We start from the raw sequence: 12,667 nt of genomic DNA on the forward strand, positions 1-12,667 counted from the left end.
GAAATTTGGTCAGATAAGGAAGATACAAAATTTTGAGTATTTTGGCCAAAATTTTCGGATGTCCCAAAATGGTGTTAAAAGACTTACGAAGACCTGAACTATACATTACAGTTGTTTTTAGGTCGAAATTTGGCCAGATAACGAAGATACCAAATTTTTGAGTAATTTGGCCAACATTTTCGGATGTCCAAAAATGGTGTCAAAAGACTTACGAAGACCTGAACTATACATAAGAGTTGTTTTAGGTCGAAATTTGGTCAGATAACGAAGATGCAAAATTTTGACATTTTTGGCCAAATTTTTCGGATGTCCAAAAATGGTGTCAAAAGATTGTAGAAGACTTAAACTACACACAAGAGTTTGATTTTAGGTAAAATTTGGCCAAATAACGAAGATACAAAATTTTGTATATTTTGGCCAAAATTTTCGGATGTCCAAAAATGGTGTCAAAAGACTTACGAAGACCTGAACTATACATAACAGTTGTTTTTAGGTCGAAATTTGGCCAGATAACGAAGATACAAAATTTTGGGTCATAGGGCCTGCACTTTGGCTCGACATTTGAAAGGGGTGTGAATTCATTTTTGGATACGCCCCTATTATAATTAGGTAATACTCGAACACATTCCCTATATGTATATACATGTACCACATGTAGTAAATCTGTCTGCTTTCATCTGTATTGTGCCTTTCTTAAGCAAATAGTTAAACACGATTTCATCAAACATTATAACAATAGCTCTTTTACAGTGTGCAATCATCCCGGGCAATAATTGGGCAATAATAGAGGATGTGCGTGAAATTATTGATTAGCTCCATACAAAGGATTTGAACCGGTGTCCTTCACCGTAATCATGGCGCAATGCAGTGCATTCAATCAAACGTTGTCGTCAACCTATTTGATCCTATAGTGCATTTGTTATGTGTGTGAGACGAGCTGTCGCGGTAGATTGCAATAGCTTGTAATCATGCTTTTGTTGAATGAATTTGAGTACTCCGCCATATTTACGGTATGAACGTCATAATCTATGAGCGTGTTTATAGTGAGCCAGATTATGCGGTATTTATGCGTGGCAGTCTATATTTGTTTATGTTTCAGTTACTAACCATTGCAAATCTAGACTACGCGGTAGTTTAGCTAAATAACGGAAAGATTGTCTCACTATAAACACGCTCTAGGTGATTATTTGCATTGGATGTCTTGAATACGCTGGCGAAGTTGTGTAATAATCGGATTAATGCTATAAAAGTAGGTGAATACAAGTTTTGAATATATCGCGTTGAAAAGTCCCATTCAGTGATACAAGAAAAAAAGGAAAAAAAAATCAAATTGTTACTTTTATAAATTTTTTAATGAAAAAATGGCAAAAACCCAAGAAAACGGCAGTATCGACGAAGTTGAAGCCCCATTCAAATAGGCCTACATGTAGCTAATTTATATATACTGTCAGTATATAAATTAAATCAGTTCAATTCACGCCGAGTGTCCTTGACAGGTTTGACTCTGCTTCAGCGGTCATGAAAGAATTCAAAAGATAACCTCTGTCCCAACAATCCCAAGCAATTGTCTGAAACTGCTCTTCGGATGATGATAGTCATATAATGATCAAAAGATTATTACTGACTATATCATTGTACAAAATCTGAATTTTGATGATTTTTACGATCGTCCAGATGAAAAAATCACTGAATGGGCCGTTAGTTCCCTCCACTCCTTACCCTGGCAATATGAATCAAAGAAAAATAAAGAAAAAATTAAAGAAAAAAGAAAAAAAAAGAAAAAGAAACAATAAAAGAAAAACAAATATGAAAAGTTCGAACAATATTTGGTTTATAAAATTAATGTGACCGTGATGAGGCTCGAACTCACCACCTTCCGATTTAAAGTTCGAAGCGCTCGTGTACCAAATTCTGACGCCTTACCAAGTGAGCTGTGCTCCTGAGATACGAAATAAAAATAAAATAATACACTGTATACCTGCTTGTGTCGGTAATTGATTTGCTCAAATTCCATAATGGTACAGTGCAACAGAGCAAAAATGCCCAAAATTTAAAAGCTATATAATTTATGAACAATATACACTACACATAAAAATACTAATACAAGGGAATTTCAACATAAGAATCCAAACAATTAAGTACCTACATGCACAGCTTTGTCCTTATATCACATTTGGGTTTTTAACAAAATGTTATCAAACCTCTACTGTGATTGGCAGCTGCACAAGGCATCTCTTTGATAGCTGATAATGGCCATCCATTCAGCAAGTGGCTACTAACTGACCTTGACAGGCTTGAATGAGCACTGTCATCTGCTACAAAACCATCACACTCTAGGACCTGGTCGCCTATATTAATTACTAGTCAACATTTGCATAGGAACCGCATAGTCGGAGGCAAGGTTCATTATTGATTGGAGATTATATACGTATTTATTACTAATAGACAAGTAATATATATATATCGTGTGTTTGCGATTTATTCCGTAATCAATAAGTATGATGAACAAACGCATTTCTGGCAGAAGCGCTCACAGCGTAGTGGTATTCGATCTCGACTGTTAAATAAAAGGTTGTGGGTTCGAACCCTGGTAGAATTTTAATTGGAATAAATTTGTTTTTCTTTTGTTAAGGGATCCAAAATGAGCGTTTATTGCGTTTCGACAGTATTTTTTGTGGGACATGAGAGCACCTCAGACCTATCGAATTGCATTCCGAATACGAAGCATGTCTTTCTGATATCAAATAATTTTCATTTTTTAAATCACAATATAATACAAATTTTATGACAAATTATAAAAATTTGATATTTTTCCAATTTTGATATATAACAGTCCTCGAAGTAAATTATATAAATCTAATGATATATTCTTAAAGTGTATGTAGCAGGGAGGAAAAGCCGACGGTCAATTGAAAATTTTGACCTTTCATATTGAAGATATGGATTTTTTTCCCAAAAAGACCTATTTTTTTTTTTTGTGTTTTGGGAAAAAAAATCCATATCTTCAATACGAAAGGTCAAAATTTTCAATTGATCGTCGGCTTTTCATCCCACCTACATACACTTTAAGTATAAATCGTCAGATTTATAAAGTTTACTTCAAGTACTGTTAAATATCAAAAATATCAATTTTAATGATTTGCCATAAAATGTGTATTAAATTGCGAATTTCAAAAATCAAAATTATTTGATATCAGAATGACATTCTTCATATTCCCCCTTAAGGGCTGGGGTATGAACGTTTGGACAGTATTTATTTTGGGACATCAGAGCACATCAGACATATCGAATTGCATTCTGAATATGAAGAATGTCATTCTGATATCAAATAATTTTGATTTTTGAAATTCGCAATTTAATACACATTTTATGGCAAATCATTAAAATTGATATTTTTGATATTTAACAGTACTTGAAGTAAACTTTATAAATCTGATGATTTATACTTAAAAGTGTATGAGGTGGGATGAAAAGCCGACGATCAATTGAAAATTTTGACCTTTCGTATTGAAGATATGGATTTTTTCCCCAAAACACCAACAAAAATTAGGTCTTTTGGGAAAAAATCCATATCTTCAATATGAAATGTCAAAATTTTCAATTGGTCGGCTTTTTCCTCCCTGCTACATACACTTTAAGAATATATCATTAGATTTATATAATTTACTTCGAGGACTGTTATATATCAAAAATTTGAAAAATATCAAATTTTTATAATTTGTCATAAAATTTGTATTACTAGTATATTGTGATTTTCAAAAATGAAAATTATTTGATATCAGAAAGACATGCTTCGTATTCAGAATGCAATTCGATAGGTCCGAGGTGCTCTCATGTCCCACAAAAAATACTGTCGAAACGCAATAAACGCTCATTTTAGATCCCTTAAGTAAGAGGTAATAATTATGGCAATAAATCCGCCGTATAAAACTGAACACAGCTCAATCCAGCCTCATATAGGCCTATATCATGTAAATGTATTATGTGATGCAAATGTTGACTAGGAAAAAAAATATCGCGACCTGGTCACTATAATGCTACAGGGAGCACAGTACTTTGACAATGGAGTGAAAGACTATTATTATTGATTAGGCGCGGATTCTAAAAGTACAGCTCCTATGCGTGTGTAGTAAAAAATTGGAATAGAATGTTTGGAATCATGTAACTAAAATACTAAATGCATTCTGCAAAATGTGCTCTTACCAATTTATAAAGCATTTCATTAGCTTTAATTTGACATATTGTTTGACATGTTTGGAATTATGGTAAATCATAAAATAAAATATTTATTAATTAATCAATTATGTCAATTAATAAAAAATTTAATGCAAATATGCATATTTTCTCTGACAGAATTGTAGGATTTGACAAGAGCCATCTTTATTGTAAGTTTGATTCTTATAACATACCGGTATCGTATTGCGTCCCGTTATAGTTGCAGAAAAATACGCGTGCATGACACACATACGCACACACCCCCTCCACACACAGAGGATCGTACCGCTTTACAATCGTATAACATTCATTGGCGCTAGTAGTAGTAAATTCCAATTTTCTTTGCTTTACCTCACTTGTTCTGCTCAAAATTAAAAGGGGACATATCTGACAGTAAAAGCTTACAATTTATGGAAATTATGTTTAAATTTGCTTAAACAGCACAAAACAGATAAAGCAGACTAATGTACTATACATAGGCCTATACATGTATGGTATGCCAGGGACTGTTTAAGAATATATCATTAGATTTATGATATTTACTTCGAGGACTGTTATATATCAAAAAATGTGAAAAATATCAAATTTTAATAATTTGTCATAAAATTTGTATTATATCGTGAATTCCAAACAATAAAATTTATTTGATATCAGAAAGACATTCTTCGTATTCAGAATGCGTTTTCTTTGTCTTTTTTTTTTCTTTTCTTGTTTTATTTATTTTTTTCTTTATTTTTCTTTGATTTATATTGCCAGGGTAAGGAGAGTAGGGAACTAAAGGCCCATTCAGTGATTTTTTGATTTTTTTTCATCCCTACGATCGTAAAAATCATCAAAATTCAGATTTTGGATACTAGACTGCGGAACTCAGTCTCCAATGATAGTCAGTAATTTTTATATTTTGGACATTATTTATGACTATCATTTGAGGACTGAGTTCTTATGATCCGAGGAGCAGTTTCAGATAATTGCCTGGGATTATTGGGGCAGAGGTTATCTTTTGAATTCTTTCATGACCACTGAAGCATAGTCGAACCTGTCAAGGACACTCGGCGTGAATTGAAAGACCATGTCACTCGCCACAAAAGAATGTCAAAGGTCATAAAAGGCCTATGGCTGATTTTGTACGTTTCGTCATTGTCATAGATGTGCTAACATAGCTTGCTAGTGTAGTGGTTCAGCCGAAAGCCGTGTGTCTAAGACAAAAAAATAATGCATTTACGTGAGTCTGTAATTTATATACCGGTACTGACAGTATATAAATTAGCTACATGTATTTGAATGGGGCTTCAACTTCGTCAATACTGTCGTTTTCCTGTTTTTTTTTTTTGCCATTTGTTTTTCATTAAAAAATTTATACACGTAACAATTTGATTTTTTTTTTCACTTTCGCTGGGATCACTGAATGGGACTTTGTAGCGCGGATTATTCAAAACTTGTTTTTACCTACTGCTATATAGTATTAATCCGATTATTACATAACTTTGCCAGCGTATTCAAGACATAGGTTATGTAAGGGATAAACTGTACATGGGTATAGGGTATAGAGGCCCTGCATGCTTTTATAAATTGGCTCCAAACAAAGGATTTGAACCGGTGTCCTTCACCGTAATCACGGCGCAGTCCATTCAATCAAATGTCGTCAGTGTGCGAGACGAACGATGTATAAATCTGGAGGTCACATCATCACTTATCATGCTTATTGTAAAAAGTTTGTCCAATGCATATACTGTGTGTATTGTTCCCGGGTATTGTCAATGCAGTCAAGCAAACAGGTATTATATTTTGAAAAGGCCGCTATAGTATATTCACAGGGGTGTCTTGAATGGCCAATCATATGGGACATAATCAAATTGCAGTGACTGCTTCCTTTGTTACCACATGTCAGTCATCTTGTGATTATTGGACCATGTAAACCTGCAAAAACGAGCCAAAGTGCAGGCCCTATGATTTTGGCCAAAATTTTCGAATGTCCAAAAATGGTGTCAAAAGACTTAAGAAGACTTTAAGTATACATACCAATCGTTTTTAGGTCAAAATGTGGTCAGATAACGAAGATACAAAATTTTGACATTTTTGGCCAAAATTTTCGGATGTCCAAAAATGGTGTCAAAAGATTGTAGAAGACTTAAACTATACACAAGAGTTTGATTTTAGGTCGAAATTTGGCCAAATAACGAAGATCTAAAATTTTGAATATTTTGGCAAAAATTTTCCAATGTCCAAAAATAGTGTCAAAAAACTGTAGAAGACTTGAACTATACATATAAGTTGTTTGTAGGACGAAATTCACAAAAATAAGGAATTTCAAACATTTTATATTGAACGTATAGAATTATTCAATTGCGAATGTCTAATCTCTAATCTCTAATCTCGAGCCAACTTCACCTCGCTGATATACAGCTTGTCTAAAATTATTGTGCAAGTGGAAAGCGCCATCATTGGCTATTGTGACATGATGCTTACATCAACCCTTTTGTTCTACTTTTTAGAAAATTAAATATAATGTTATATCCAAATACCTGTACAGTACAATAATAAAAGAACCTTCATTGTAGGATTAGAAATGATTATGTAACAATTGCTCAGTAAAATTTCAAACGTATACGATATGCAATATTTCGTTGACATGATTTTAATTTTACAACAGAGTGTGCAATTTTTTGTTTGTCTTTTAAAGGCCCATTCAGTGATTTGCTCATCCGGACGATCGTAAAAAGCATCAAAATTCAGGTGTTGGTACCTTTGTCATTGTCATAGTTGTGCTAACATAGCCTGCGAGTGGTTCAGCCGAAAGCCGTGTATTTAAGACTAAATAAGACATTTTACACGAATCTGTAGCTACATGTATTTGAATGGGGCTTCAACTTCGTCAGTATTGCTGTGTTCTTCGTTTTTGCCAACTTTGTCATTTCAAAAATACGAAATGACAATTTGAATGACTTATCCTTCACTTTTAAGCAATTTATAAACAATTTAAATTTGTTACACTTGCGCTGGGATCACTGAATGGGTCTTTAACACGCCTTGAGTGACAAAATATAAAAACAGGGAAAATCTGTTCCAACTGACCAGCAGGGAACCAAAGGATAGATTCAAAAGGATACAACAGTATCACACAATGGATAAATTTAAAACAGGAAAATATGACACAACATCAATGGGGAGTAACACAAAATATATAAACAGAGTTAAAAGCCATGTTTATATAGGCCTATTTTGTGTTATTCCCCCATTGGATGTTGTGTCATATTTTCCCTGTTTTTAACTTGAGTGACAAAGATAACATTATTTTATTTACCATGATAAAATCATTGATATGTACATGTATTTAATTTTACAGCAGAATAATTTATGTAAAATATTTATTTATCGTTTAATCCGTTTCAAGTGGGAAAAGAGAATCATTATACCTGTATCATGATAAAACAGTAAAAATAGTTTAGATGAGATATACTGTTCATTTGGATAAGGTATATCACTTTGAACAATATCACTTATCAATATGAATAGTTTCCGTTTTATGGTGAGAGGAATGAATGGTATGGTTTTAAGGTAATACACTATTTTAAAGTGTTGCGATTTGGTAGTTCACAACATCTTGCGAATGGTAGTGAGCTTTGGCAAAAATTGCATTGCTCATTTCCTTGCGAGCGTGTAGAAGAATTCAAATATCACAGAAATACTTTTGTAGGTCCTGTGGTTCTTGAGTATGATGTAAAGAGGGCTGAAACAACAACACTTTTGTAAAATGTACATAACTCATTAACAACAATACATTAAGCAAGTTTTCAAAGTATATGATTTGTAGAATGAACTTTTGCAAAATATCAAAGTGTTATTTTTTAATAATATATTGATTTAGACAATAAAATCGATTTTTTTATGGCGTTCTGGGGTCGTCGTACAAATGATGAACAACCAGTGCCCATAGCGATGCCTCCTTCACTCCTTGACTTGCCCCTGGCATTTAAAATGGATATTCGTGATATTAAGGTTACACGAAGAAACGTATAAAAAACGTATAAAAGACGTATAAAGATGTTCTCTAAAACCGCGTTTTCTCAGCAATCAAATATCGCAGTGAGTCAAATGTTGGTGCATGGATGTATCTTTACATTGTTTTTGTGTGTTTATACAAATTTTTAGAATCCGTTTGAAAATCCTTCGTTTAAATCATTTTTACGCACCATGTTCAAAAGATCAAAAACGCGTTCCATGCAGTTTTTTCAAATGTTCGCTCCGTATAAAACCACGCCGAGTGATTATTTTTCTTTTTTGTATTGTACTACAAATCGACCAAAGAAATAATGTTGCCATGGGGAAGAACAAAATACAGTACCGATTAAATTTTATTAGCCCGTTTTGGGGAACAATTTTCGAGAATCTTGTACCACAAAACACTGTTTTGTTACATTATCGATATCTGGATTACGGGACGTTAATTCAGACATCTGAATACTTACATTATTTCTCAACATTCTGCCAATTGCTATCCCATTTGATTTTCACTCCAAATTGAAGCTAGTATTGCAAAAAACGAGGTTTTTCCTCCAACAGTTCGTTCAAAATTTCAGCGCCGACATGCGTGTTTATTCTAAGAGCCATTGTGCGGACGCGATTGTAATCACGTAATTGCATCCAATTATAGTTACATATCCGCTTCGGGAACAAGCAATTGCGTAAGCTGATGTATGGCCGAGTGGATAGAGCGTTGGACTGGAGATCTGTTACGAAACATTTTTGTTGGTTCGAGTCCCCGTGTGGCTGAATTTTTTTTCTTTTTTTTTTTTTTCTCTTTTTTTTTTCCTTTCTTTCCTTTTTTCTTTCTCTTTTTCTTTTTTCTTTTCTTTTTTTTTTCATTTCTTTCTTTCTTTCTTTTTCTTTCTCTCTCTCTCTCTCTCTTTCTTTCTCTCTCTTTCTTTCTCTTTTTCACTATTTCTTTATTCTTTCTTGCTCCTTTCTTTTTAGTTTTATTTGATTGATTCGCTGCACTGCAGTGAATCGTGATTGATTGTTTTTCACTTTATATAATTCAGAAATGTGTAGGCCTGCTAAGTCTGTCTTGTTGAATATTCTTCCCAAATACGATCTACCAAAAACGTTTCAAAACGTAAAAAGCGGCCAAAGTTTAAAAATCTTTCCTGTGTGGCTTTTCACCCTTTTTTAAACTTGGTCCCATTTAGTAAAGTAGTAATAACATGAAGAATGAGTCCTAATTTTGACATGCAACCATTATCAAAAACATTTCAAGGTTTATGTTTTATTATATTGCGTGATCATAAAGAGTAGTAGAGTATTATATATACTTAGCAAATTGACTGTGTGTCAACCTGCTACATATAGGCCCTACATCTGTACATAAGGCGCAGAATTATGAATGGCCAAGTGGTCCAAAAACGCGTAAGATAAACGTGTAAGGTTACACGTAAGATTGCATCTTACACGTGTAAGGTTGCATCTTATACGCGTAAGATTGCATCTTATACGTGTAAGAATGAAGCGGGATTTTTAAATTGACGAATCACAGAGTAAGAAATCACAAACAACCAATCGTCTAACGCGTAACAAACTTCAACCAATAATATGTAAAAACATATTATTGATTTGTAACACCCACGACTTCTTATACGTGTAAGATTTGGATTTTAGTGATGGACGATACGTGATATTATTGGCGGCGTACCGAAGATAAGGAGAGCTCGTCACCAAAATCATAAACGAGGCATTTTCTTAATTTGTATGCTACAATGTCCTATATTTGTCAGGAATTGTTCCGACTGTTGGTCCGTCATGATCATATTTCGATTTATCTCACTTTTTGCAATTTGTTTCAGTTATCTGGAGTTAATTAATACTCATATCAATTAAATTTCTAGAGGTGATGGTAAAATAATCACGTTTGCGAAAACTACCGCGGTGCAGATCGATATCGAGGCTGAGATTATTCGACACTCGTCGTACCAGTCAAATCGGAATACCGTCCATCCCTAATAAGCAATTCTTACGCGTATAAGAAATGCTATGGCGAGATTTCATTGGTCGAAGTTGAATACGCGTAAGATGATAGGTTGTTTGGGGTTTTAATATGGGTTCTTCGATTCGATTCGTCAATTTAAGCATCCCGCTAGATTCTTAGACGTATAAGATGCGATCTTACACGCATAAAATGCAATCTTACACGTGTAAGATGCCATCTTACACGCATAAGATGCAATCTTACACGTGTAAGGTTACACGTATAATCTTACACGTTTTTGGTCCACTTGGCCATTCATACAGAATCGCACATGACGATGAAGAATTAAACAAAGTGAGTATTTGCTACAAAATACATTATAACGTCTATACGGACAAAAACTTCAATTACGCACGAACATTAATTCATTTGCTCTACAAAATAAACACTGACAACTAAGAAAACCAACAAGTAGCCTATAGATGATTTCGTATGGGTCTTTAGAAACTTTCATAAATGGGACCAAGTTTAAAAAGGGTGAAAAGCCACACAGGAAAGATTTTTAAACTTTGGCCGCTTTTTACGTTTTGAAACGTTTTTGGTAGATATTAATTCGTTTTTGAGGTAAAAAATATTGCGCGCTAAGTGGTTCTTTGTAGCCATGCGAGGTGAACTAGTTGGATATCCATATTTCGCGGTTAATGGTGCTTTGTAGCCCTGCAGGGCAAACTAGTTGGATATCCATATTTCGGGGTGAGTGGTTTTTGAAGCTCCGAGGGCAAACTAGTTGGATATCCATATTTCGCGGTTAGCGGTTCTTTGTAGCCCTGCGGGGAAAACTAGTTGGATATCCATATTTCGCGGTTAATGGTGCCCTGCGGGCAAACTAGTTGGATATCCATATTTCGGGGTGAGTGGTTTTTGAAGCTCCGAGGGCAAACTAGTTGGATATCCATATTTCGCGGTTAGCGGTTCTTTGTAGCCCTGCGGGGAAAACTAGTTGGATATCCATATTTCGCGGTTAGTGGTTTTAACGACCCGTAACCACCCCAATCAGCTGCATACCGCATCCAGCTATTTTATTTATCAAAATACTAGTTTTTTAATGCTATGGGGTTAACAGAATTATTAAAAAAATTAATAGCTGAACCCAATAGTTCAGCCAAGGACTGGAAACGACATATTGATGACTTTATATAGAGTGTATTCAATAAACCCAAGGCGGAACGAGAGTTGCTAAGTAACCGCTATCCGAACCATAAACACACATGCATGATCAGACAACGAGTATTCTAGTCCAGGAGCAAGATCCCACAGGGGGCCTAAATAAGGACTTGGTTCATCCCCACTACATACAAGGTTTGACACCATAGGTAGTTAGTATGGACCCTCTAGATCACTGCTAGGTAGGTAGTGGACTCAAATTGTGGTATCACTTTTTTTTACAGGTCATTTTATGTATGGACGTATAATCGCATAAAATCACCAAAAATAGGACAAAATTAAGGGGTAGGGGAAATATAAACTCCAAGAACTCAACCTTTACTCATAATAATGAATTTATTTTGATATGAATATGTAGCTAATTGATTGTTCTAACTGCTTAGTATTATTTGAAAGCAAACCTAGGTTTCATTTGATCATGATTTGAAGTGGCCAGTCCATACACTAGTGAAAAATCAGATTTTTCACAACAATGCGTAGGGTGGGTGTTTTTGTGACATTGGCTTCAAATTTTACTATTGTGTCAATTTCTATTTTCAAAATTAATTAAGTTTCCATTTTTTAATTTTGTTTTTAATATCAAGCATATCTAGGCAAACTTTGATGTTCTGGTTCAAATATTTATGTATGTGCATGTTTGCTTGCATGTTTGTTTGTGTTGTGTGGGTTTGGGGTAGGTGGGGTTGGGTATGTGGGGTGGGTGCAGGGGTGTGTATAGGGTTCAGGGTTGGGGTGTTTTACATGTCTTAATATGTCACTCGGCTGAACTATATAAGTTCTATTAACAAAATTTGTTTGGTAAGTTGCCATTCATGTAATATTTTGAATATTTATATGTGTGGGGTGAGATCAACCGCTGTTTGTCAGGAAAATAGACTGAAAATGTAAACAAATAGTTACTTTTCCACATGTAGCAGCGTGTGTATATAACAATATTAAGGGGTAGGGGAAATATAAACCATCATAACTCAACTTCAACTCATGATAATGAATTCATTTTGGAATTAATATGTTGCTAATTGATTGTTCAAACGTGTTAGTATTATTTTAAAGCAAAGCAAACATTAATTGTCAGGTAGATAGCCATAAAATGTGAGAAAATGTTACTTTTCTATGTATAACCATGTCAAATATGGCATTATTAAGGGTAGGGGAAATAAAAACCACCATAACTCAACCTTTACTCATAATAATGAATTCATTTTGGTATCAACATGTAGCTAATTGATTGCTCTAACTTTCCAGTATTATTTTTAACAGAAAACCCAT

Source organism: Amphiura filiformis, chromosome 17 (assembly GCF_039555335.1).
Source record: "Amphiura filiformis chromosome 17, Afil_fr2py, whole genome shotgun sequence".
Taxonomy (NCBI): Eukaryota; Metazoa; Echinodermata; class Ophiuroidea; order Amphilepidida; family Amphiuridae; genus Amphiura; species Amphiura filiformis.